This window comes from Otolemur garnettii, unplaced genomic scaffold (genome assembly GCF_000181295.1).
Source record: "Otolemur garnettii isolate 467f Iridium unplaced genomic scaffold, OtoGar3 scaffold00010, whole genome shotgun sequence".
NCBI lineage: Eukaryota > Metazoa > Chordata > Mammalia > Primates > Galagidae > Otolemur > Otolemur garnettii.
In genome coordinates this window covers 32,598,800-32,610,070 of record NW_003852405.1, presented here as the reverse complement: position 1 = coordinate 32,610,070, position 11,271 = coordinate 32,598,800, and positions in this window count along the sequence as shown.

Below are 11,271 nucleotides of genomic sequence, written 5' to 3'. Positions count from 1 at the left end.
TAACAAGAAAAAGACATGAAGGCTATGTTAACCAATTGGATGAAAGTATTTCAAATTGTATACAGAAACAGTACACTGTACCCCATGATAGTATTAATGTACACTGCTATGATTTAATGAAAAAATAAAAAAATAAAAAATAAAAAGCATTAAAAATAACAATATTAGAGAAGCTCAGCTATACATAAGAAAATGCAGATAAATAATACATAGTAATGAGAAAAATAATTCATGATTTAAATGAGTAGTTCACCAAAAAACATAGATTCTATTGAAAAAGAAAACCAAACAGATATCCTAAAAATGAAGAATTCAGTGAATGAAATAAAAAGTATAAATGTCAGCTTCAGAAACAGACTAGATTAAGCAGAAGAAAGAATTTCTTTCTTTGAGGCCAGGTCTTTTGATATAACACTTCAAAACAGAAAGGAATAAAAAAAGAATGGAAAAGACCAAAGGAAGGCTACGTGATACGTGAAATGCCATAAAATGACCGAATATTCACATTGTAATAAAAATAACAAAGCTGGAGACATAACACTGCCAAACTTTAGAATATGCTACAAGGCCATAGTAGCCAGATAGCACGATATTGGAAAAAAATAGACACATAAAAATATGGAACAGAAGAGAGAACTCAGAAATAAATACACATTTACAGCCAGATGATTTTTGACAAAGGTGTCAAGTTGGTACCCTGGGGACAAACGCCCATTTTAATAAACAGTGTTGGAAAAACTGGATATCTATGTATAGAAAAACAAAACTAGACCCTGATTCCTCATCACACAGAGAGGACAACACAAAATGGGTTAAATGCTTAAATGCAAGACCTTAAATTATAAAACTTCTAGATGAAATCATGGCGGAAACTCTCTAAGATTTTGTCTAAGCAAAAATTTTATGGCTAAGAACTCAAAAATGTGGGCTACATAAGCCAAAATAGACATATGAAAATATATTAAAAGCTTCTGCACTGCACAGGCATCAATCAGTGTAGTGAAGACTTAATAGGGAGTGACTCAAAATATTTACAAACTATTTATCTAACAAGACACTGATATCCAAAATCTACAAGGAACTCAAACCACTGATTGGCAAATAAATAAATGCAAAAACAAAAGCAAACACAAAAAATACTCCTCCCCACACAAAAAATTATCCCATTAAAAAATGGACAAAACCAAATAATCCCATTAAGAAACAGACAAAATTTCAGAATTACCATTTCTTAAAAGAAGACACACAAATGGCCAATGTGTATGAAAAAACGCTCAGTATCCCCAGACATCAGGGAAATGCAAATCAAAACCATAATAGCATCTTATAGTAGTTAGAATAATTTTTATGGGCAGCACCTGTGCCTCAAAGATGTAGGGCCCTGGCCCCATATGCTGGAGGTGGTGGGTTCAAACCCAGCCCCAGCCCCAAACTGCAAAATAAATAAATAAATAAATACAAATAGAATAATTTTTATCAAAAAATTTTAAAAAAAGAACACAATGCCAGGCATAGGCAAGGCAGGTAGAGCATTTGAGCTCAGGAATTCCAGAATTAAAAATAGCCTGAGCAAAATCAAGACCCCATCTCTACTAAAAGTGGAAAATTTTTAGCATCATGCTGGTTCCTGTAGTCCCAGCTACTCAGGAGGCTGAGGCAGAATGCTACTTGAGCCCAGGAGTTCGAGAGTTCAAAGTTGCTGTGAGTTATGACAACACAACAGCACTCTACCCAGGCGGACATAGTGAGGCTTTGTCTAAACACACACACAAACACACACACACACATACACATATACGAAAACACCAAATGCTGGTGAGGATACAGAATAAAAGGACCTCTTATACCCCGTTGGTGGGAATATAAATTGGTACAGTATTATGGGAGAGAGTATGAAGGTTTCTCAAAAAACTAAACATACAAGATTCATCAATCTAATTACTGAGTATTTAACCAAGGGTAATAAAATTAGCATATGGAAGAACAAATACTTTGTTTAAAAACCAATGTTTATCACAGCACCATTCATATTCACGCTAGCCAAGTATAGGGAATCAGCATGAGAGTTCATGAAACCATGAATGATAAAGAAATGTAGTACATGCATGTGTACGCAGTGGAATATGATTCAGCCATATAAAAGAATGAATCCTCATTGTAGCAATGTGAGTCATTATGTCAAGTGAAATTTGACAGGCAGAGAAAGACATGTATCGCATGTTCTAACTCATATGTGAAAGTTAAAGTTTGATTTGCGGGAGCTAAAGAGTAGAACAGTAGTGACTAGAGGCTGGGATGGCTGCAGGCAGGGAGATGAGAAGGGTTTAGTTAATAGGCACAAACATACCATAGAAGGAATAAGTCTGGTGTGCTATAGCACATTTGGGTCACTATATTAAACAGGTATATATTGTATATTTAATTAATTTGAAGAGAAGTTTTGAAATCTCTTCAATACAAAGAATTAACAAATGTTTCAAGTGATGAATATACTAAATAGCTGGACTTGATCAGTGCACACTGTATGCTCAGATCAAAATATCACCTGTGCCCCACCTGTGTGTACCATTACTGTGTGTCAGTAAGAAATGTCTCTAAGCCTGCAGTCTTTACGGATGCAACCTTGTTTAATAAAGGCTCTGAATTCTTCAAACATGTTTACGCTGTGGCAGTTTGTAACCACTATTAACATGAGATTATGACTTTAAAAACACATTGCTATTTTGTTTTTCCCAGATTTTCTTTGAAATACGTAAGTATATATGGAATCTGTTCTATGTCCAGGGCAGGGCTGTATGTTTTGTCAGGAACAGGTTAGACTGTATCACTCTTTCTACTTTCAGGCCCTACCTGTTAGGAAGTCGGCTGTAGAGTTCTCCTTGGAATATGTATAGGTATTTTGTGTTTTGGGGACTGGCATTAAATTATAAATTAGATTAATGGATTGAATCTATTTTGTTCTTGCTCAGTTTTATTCCATCAATATGCACAAGGCTTTTTAAGGATTTTAAAAATCTTATCTCCCCTATGTCAATTACTTCTGGGTAAAAGTACACTGATTGTCATGGCTACCCTTCCCTTCAATTTGGCTTCTCAGACGCTGCTAAAAGGGACAGAGACCTGTGCGCAAAGTTAAGGAAGAATTAGTGTTCTGATAAAGCGTTTTCTATTTTGCATGCTAGTTTGATGCACTTTAAAAGGGAGTAAATCTCAAGCCTACTCTAAAGTGGTTAATTTTAAAGATGGATATCTGAAGCCTGCTCTAAAATAGCATTATGGCAATGAAATAAGAAGGCAATTACATATTACCTGTGTGCATGTGTTTACATACGCCTCACAAGGTGTTTCTTCTGAGAAAAAAAGGAAAGGCACTTAATGAAATTCTTAGCTTAGTCCACAGTAACTTCATCGACGGAGGGGAGTTGTTGGAAAGACAAGCATAGCCATTATGAAAAGCTGATGATTAATAATAACTTCTGATGAATACACAGCAGCTATTTATTGTGGTGCTAGCAGATGATTATATACTAAGCCGATTGGAGAATGTTTTAGTACATATGAGATGAATGGTTTCCTTGTTAAGAACTTTTAAAGGGAAAATAACGTGGACTATATTTATATAGCTAGAGGCCAATAAAACAAACATTTTCAAGTGAAGATATAATGGGATATTTTCTGTGCACTGCCTTTTTAGATGAATATATGAATTTGAGGTCGATCTCTTTTCATGAAGGGACCAGTCAGACTTAACTACTGTGGCAAGATAGACTTTGGTCATAAAGAAGGTAGCCCACAAAATCTCTGAGCGTATATTTACAAGGTCAAGGATGTCCCACATAAACCTCCGAAATGCCTGTCCATTTTCATTTTTTTTAAGCGATGATCAATCTTTACCCTCCAAGGAAAAGTTTCCTTCATATAACTTACAATGCAAATGAAGATCTGCATGCAGCCCCAGAATTGATGCTTCTGTATAAGCAAGATAACAAGTACTTTTCATTTGTTTTGGCAAGTTAAAGGCAAACGTTTCACAGACACTTTCTTCACAAAGAAAGATAGTAAAGAATTTGGTAGATTTCATTAAAATGCATTAACTCAGCCTAATACCACATTCTTGTCAGTATGTCTACATTATTCATAGTCTTTAAAGCTCGTCCAAATGAACATGACTAGTACAACCTCCACAGGAAAAGAATATATACCCACAGAGTGTGTCCTAGAAAACACTATGGTATACACGTTAAAAAAAAAAAAATCAACCTTTCATGCCTATTTCTTTATACATTGGCTCCTTCGTTGATGATCCCACTTTTCCCTGGTGGAGGACAATTTTTAAGATGGTTGCCCTGTTGTAAGAAAGGTCCCAGCAGCCCCATGCACAGCCCTCCGCTCAGAGTTTGCCTGTTCTGAAGCACTTCATGCTCTAAACCAGTCCCTTCAAATCGGTTTCCTGAATCAAGCGCTCCACTAAGGGGCCAATATGGACGGGAATCCACCCAGCTAGTGGTGGCCTACCTGCATCCTCTTTCTGTCCCCTACCTCCTTTGTTCTATGCAATATACTTCTCTAAAATTTGATTTCTATACAGTGCCCATCCTTGGTGATAGCTTAACCCAATGAGTTATCTCTCCTGAAAGCAGCAGCTTTTTAATAGGTATGTTCTGGAAACTCAGGTTCATAGTCTAAAGAATCAAACCTACACACAAGAAGAACAACTTAGGGGCTGAGTTAGCCGAGGTGACACCTGTTATAGAGCTATGGATATTGCAGAGTTACTGGTTATCAGTTATTGGCTTATGTAATTAAATAGACATGGATATAAATGGAGCAGATATTATTTTTCCCCTTAATTTAGTGTGTAAGGAAATCGCTAAACTTTTTATTTTAGTTTTAAGATGAACTGGATAAAACTATGAAAAATTAAACAGAATTTGGAATGTTAGACATCTTCCTGGGGAAAAAAACAGTGTGGCAGTGTTTGTGAAGCTCGACCACGCTAACTGCTTACACACTAATTATTTTTCTCTTTCCTCTAAACTAATAGCTGACGTGTCTAAACATAGGGAGGAGAAGCAATTCCTAGGAGAGGTCATAGTCCAGCCTCATATAGAAGTGATGCAGGAATTCTATTGTTTTTGCAAACCAAACAGAAAATTCATCTACTGCTTAATATTATACTTGCCAAATTGCATGGAACTTAATTGTTGCAGCAGCAGGTAGGCTGTGCACGTCTTTTCATCCTCACTAATGAACAATACCTAAAATGCTGAAATAGCTCCTGTCATTTTCCCGTTTCTTCCCAACCTCCTTTCCCCTCCTGTTGGGATGAGAACACATATTGTTTAATTGAGTCGACTCTACTTCTCGGTTCACCTTTGCCCCGTGGGCTCCTTAGAAGGGGAGGGCACTGTGTTTTCTAAACAGCTGCTTCATTATGGGAGGTGAGCGGCTCGGCTACATCGCCATTTCACCTTTCCCCATGTCTGGCAGTTGTTGTGGGCTGTTAAACAGCTTTAATAGAAGATGAGACCAGTATCTTGCTCTGAGGGCATGGAAACTTTTTTATGGGTCTCACTACCTTCATGGTTCATTAAATACAATGTAGAGTCATTTTACTGCAGCTAGTGGACCCCAGGAGGACCTGAGAGTTAAATGAAAGTTGTCAGTCTTCCTTCTGTTTCAGCTAGACTGGGTAATAAAAGGGCAGAACCTGGAAGTAGGACCAAAACTGAGATCAATGTGCTGAGCAAATAAAAGAAATGTAATTAGTTCTTGAAAAATGCAGCAGAAAATGGCGGGGGTATTTAAGTGTCTAGACAAATAGAGACCAGTGGTAATAAATCTATCATGAGTGGCTTTAAGAATTATAACTGTGCTTTGCATAATAGATAAGTGGAAGGCTTGCGGGATAAAGTTTACAAGGAAAAATTCTTAAAAATTGCAAGGGAAAATTAGCAGTTGGGTACTGTGAAGAAATTGTTAACAGTGACTGTTGATTTTACATGAGACATATAAAGGATTCGAGATTGTTGACATCTTTCCATTCTTAAAGGAAAAGAAAAAATGTACTTCTATTTAACAGCCTTTGCACTTTTTAAAGTATAGATCCAGTGATTAATCATAGTGTGTGCAAATACCAAAACTAGCCTTCAGTGAAGAAGCATTTTCTTGCTTCATTTAGTGTTTCTGAATAAAACATTAGAATTTTTCAAAAACATCACTGTGGGAAAAAAATTATAAAGGAATTTTAAAAGAGTCCATACATGATTTTTATTCATGTTTCTAATAGTTAGGACAGATTTAACCTTTTTAGTCTATAGTTAAGAAAAGGCCTCTGAAACCTCCCTCCCGTAATTATAATTAATTACACAATTTGGCCTTTGTTTTTCCTTTGCCCAGATTCTACAATTTACTTTGTAAGCCTTGAAGCTTGAAGTGGATATTATCTAATATTTGCATTTCTGGAGGAAAAAAAAAGAAGATTAGACAGAAATGACATTAAGGCATCATTAAAATAAAAGGATCCTTATTATTAAAGGCCAAAAACTCATCCTGCTCAAAGACATCTGAAAAAAATTATCAGGAATTCTTGATAATTAGCATGTATTATCACACATACACTCCTATAATTTACTCTTCTCTTCACTTTTGATAAAACAGTGAAAAAAAGTGTTCTGAATATGTTGACAGCTGGTAAGGGAACACTGGGACATGAGAAAGCGACTCTATTTAATTTATACCACTGGCTTTCATTGCCCACATTTCAAACCCAAAACAATCAGAGAAATTTTACTTTTCCTAAACAGACTCACCAAGATACATTTGAAGGAACGGGGGTCGGGGGTTGGGTGGGGTGTCATTATTATTCCAATTTTAAATCTTACCACATTTTCAAAGAAAGCTGTTGGTTAAGAAGAGCCCTGGCCGACACAGTTTTCAGCAATGATGGACGTGCTCTGTAGGTACACTTCAGAGATGTTGTGAGTTTCACTCCCGACCACCACGTTAAACTGAATATTGCAAGAAAATTAGTCATACACAGTTTTTGGTTTCACAGTGCCTGAAAAAGTTATGTTTATTCTATGCTGCAGTCTAGTATGTGCGAATAGTATTATGTCTGAAAATGCACATACTATCCTTGTGTTGGTACAGGGTCTAGCCTCAGGGGTGGTGCTTGCTGACTGATCAGGGTATTCACTGTTGAAGGTTGAGGAGGTTATGAGAATTTCTTAAAACAAAACACTGAAGTTTGCCACATCCATTCTAACTTATATGGGAAGAGTTTTCTACAGCATGCAATGCTGTTTGATAGCATTTTACCCACATCAAACTTCTACCCTATGTGAAGTCAATCCTCTCAAAACCTGCCTCCGCCATATTAATTAAGTTCATGCACCATTCCACAGCCTTGGTTGTCATTTCAGCCCTGTTCACAGCATCTTCTTTGGGAGTAGATGCCGTCTTAAGAAGCCATTCTCTTCGCCAATCCCTAAGCGACACGTCATCCTAGTATTTTAATTTTATTTAAAGGGTTGTCAAAAGATTTAACTGACCAATTCTGATTACCACCATCCCTAAATTCTGCATGAAAACAATGCAGCCATGCTTACTTGGTGGATTAGTCCGGGTGCTCCAGAGACACAGGAAATCTCTACAGGGAGAAAGAGAGAAAGAGGAGGGAGGCCAGAGATGGTCACACGGTTAAGGGGGCTAAGAAGTCTCATGATCTTCCTCTGACAGTGGCAAGCTGGGGATTCAGCAAAACTGATGTTTAATTTCCAGGTCAAGCGGGAAGTCCTAAGCATCAGTGGTGTGAGCTCCAGCTGGAATCTGAGTCTGGGCAGGAGAGGAGTGATGTCCCAGCTTGAAGAGGGTCAGACAGGGAAAGCAAATTCTCCCTAATTCAGGCTTTCTGTTCTATTTAGGGCTCTAAGGGATTAGCTGGGGCCAACCCACATCAGGGAGGGAAATCTCCTTTTTACATTTTATCTATAAATACTCCTATGGAGACACCCAGAATCAGGTTTAACCAAATATTTGGGAAGCCAGGATGCAGGATGTTAACCCGTAAAATTAACCATGAGACATACCTAAAAGTACAAAACAGTCTTTTCTCTCTTTCTTCTTTTTCTTTTCTGTCGGTTTTAATCAATAATATTGAAATTAAGAAGACGCTCTTCAGCCAGTGAATTTAACTATGTCTCTTCCAGTACAGCCTTAAACAGTGGGTGAGACTTCCAATAAACAGAGGACACTCCTGCTCGCAGCTCTCAGATTCAGCTTCATTCCGTCCCGTGATGCCTCCTTCTGAATTCAGCTCTTAGAACAGTTTCCAGCACGTGGTTGCTTCTGGGGTATATCAGTTGCCTGGATGGATTAATAAATCTTATCAGCATGCTACCTGATATTGTAGAATATATTTAATAAAAAAGCTTTGTTTGTTCATCGAACCTTTATTCTCCCACCTTTCCCATAAACCTCCTGTTTAATGGGTATTTAATTTTCAAATATACATGCATTTTGAAGCAGATTTTTTATTTCAATATATAATGTACATATGAATCACCACTGTTAAAATTCAGATTGATATTCAGTAAACAGGAGGGGGAAGCTGGTATTCCTATTTTATAACAAACTCCTTGATTAATTTCAATGCTGTGGTGAAGACCACACTCTGTATAGCAAAGATTTAGAGAACACTCTGAGGAAAGAGAAGGAATGAAACATGGTAGGTAATAGAGCGTTTAGTTTGTCTGAGATGACTGAGACTCTTCATAAAGCAAAATTCACTGATTCATTCCTGTATTCCATCAATAATTCTTGATTATCTAGTATGTGGAAGCAGGTATTGTAATAAGCGGGGGGGGAATAAAGGCAGACTTCTTACCATCAAGGTGAGTGTAGATCTTTCTTGATGGGGGGGAGAATACAGGCCTACTGGCAGATTACCCACTAGAACACAATATTACAAATGTGCAAAATTGGGACAACTATTTTCAATTTAGTACATTCTCAAGAAGGTGTTATCTAACTTCAGTACTGAAATAAGAGTCACAGTGGTGAAAATCGTGCATCCCAGATAAATGTAGTAGCCTGAAAATATGCAGAAATGACCAGGCGGACGCAAGGATAGGAGCATGCCATGTTTTTTTCTGTTAAGCTGTTTGAGGTCTTTATATATTCTGAATATTAACTTCTTGTCAGATGCATAGTGTACAAACATTTTCTCCCATTGTGTAAGTTTGCCCTTTGTTAATTTTTTTCCTTTCACTGTACAGAATCATTTTAGTTTGATGAAATACCATTTGCCTATTGTATTTGTTTGTTTCCTGTGATTTTTGAGGTTTTATCTAAAAAAAATCTTTGTCCAGACTAATATCATTAAATCTTTCCTCTATTTTTCAGACAAAGAAAAATCCAGGATTTAAAATTGCTCTAATTTTCTAGTACTGTCATAGTTTCACCAGTATCTGAAAAAAAAAAGTTCCACATCAAGAAAATTCCAATTGAAACCACAATGATAGATTATCTCACTATTATTTGAATAGCTTTTATCAACAAGACACGAAATCACAAAGGTTTGTGGGGATGTAGAGAAAGAGGACTTATATACTATGTACTTTTATGTACTGCATGTAATCAAAATGCATTATTTTTATTACTATTATTATTTAGAATAGTGAAATATGAGAGAAATAAGGTAATTTCTCATGCCTCCAAAACTTTAAAGTATGGATAGTGTTGAAAATCAAGCCTACATTTGTGTACACTATTCATTCAAATAAATTAACTACTGAACGACACAGACTGATCCTTGACCTCCTGGGAGGGCCAGTAAATCATGTGGAATGTTAAAGAGTGATGAATTATGAACAAAGGGGAGGCAGATGAGAGGAATGGCAGCTCGAGGTGGGGAGTTTGTGATTTCACATGAGGTTGTCCACACCCTTCAATATGAAGGTGACTTTTGTGTAGAACCATGGAGGCGGTGCCAGAAAGACGTTTGTGGCTTTATGGAAGGCAACTACACTGGCCAGATTAAGAGCCTGTGCAAAGGCCCGGGGGAAAGAGGCTGTGGTTGGATGTTGAAAGCTTCTAAGACGCCACCGAAACACAGGGGTCAAGGGGAGCCGCAGAAGACCCTGGTGTCACGTGGATTTATTTGTCTAGTGTCTATCTGCAGGTTTCACTTTTTTTCCACATTATTTTATGATTCCAGACATAAGGAAGTGATTGATAAACAAAATAAAAACATGGACTCAATGTTTTGACTTCTAGGATATTATCCTGATTTTATGTAGAAAATTACTTATGTACAAAGGTGTTCATTGCAATATCATGAAAAGTTAAAAAGAGAAAAAGAAAGAAAGAGGGGAGGAGAGGGGAGGAAAAGGAAACATTTTCATCTTTCTCCTATTGTGGTTTGTGAAATGAATTGGTACATTCGTATTCTATAATATTTTGTTTTATAGTATTTTAAAAGCAATATCATGGGGAAAAATATAGGAAATGAGAAAATACAACACAGGTAGAGGAAAAAACACAGCATAAACATATTTACATGGTGTGCTGGTTCCCAGGCTACTGTAACAGAGCATCATAAACTTGGGAGCTTAAAACAGCACAATTGTGTTTTTTCACAGTTCTCCACGCCAGAAGTAAGGACTCAAGGAACCGAGCCGACTTCCTCTGAAGGTTCCGGTTAGAAACCCTCCTCACCCCTCCCAGCCACTGCTGCCCCGGTGTGGTCCGTGGCTTATCCGTGAGGAGTCCTCTCTCTGCCCTGTTCTCACGTGGTGTTTTTGGCAGGTTGTCTCCTGCGTGTATTCCTTGTAAGGTCACCAGTCATTTGACGTAGTGCCCACCCTACATCTGAGATGATTTCACTTATAGACCTTCAACTAGTTATACCTGTAAAGATTTTATTTCTAAATAAATTTATATAATTAGTTTCATGGTGGACATGATTTTCAGGTACATTATTCAAGCCACTTAATGTGGGATTATTGCAATAGGCTTATACATTGTGCAGCATATGAATTACATATTATATAAAAGGACTGGATAAAATAGACCTAGCTGAATGTTACTGTACTACATTTTACTTTATAAGTTTTTGCATATTTTTTTCAAGTTTCTGAAATGAACATGTTGGAAAATTGATTACAATTCTACAAAATTAAAAACAAAGAAATAAACCAAATATAATTCACAGAAGCCAGGGAGAGTAAATGAAATGGCAGGCAGAAGTAAGTCAACCACGATTATTTC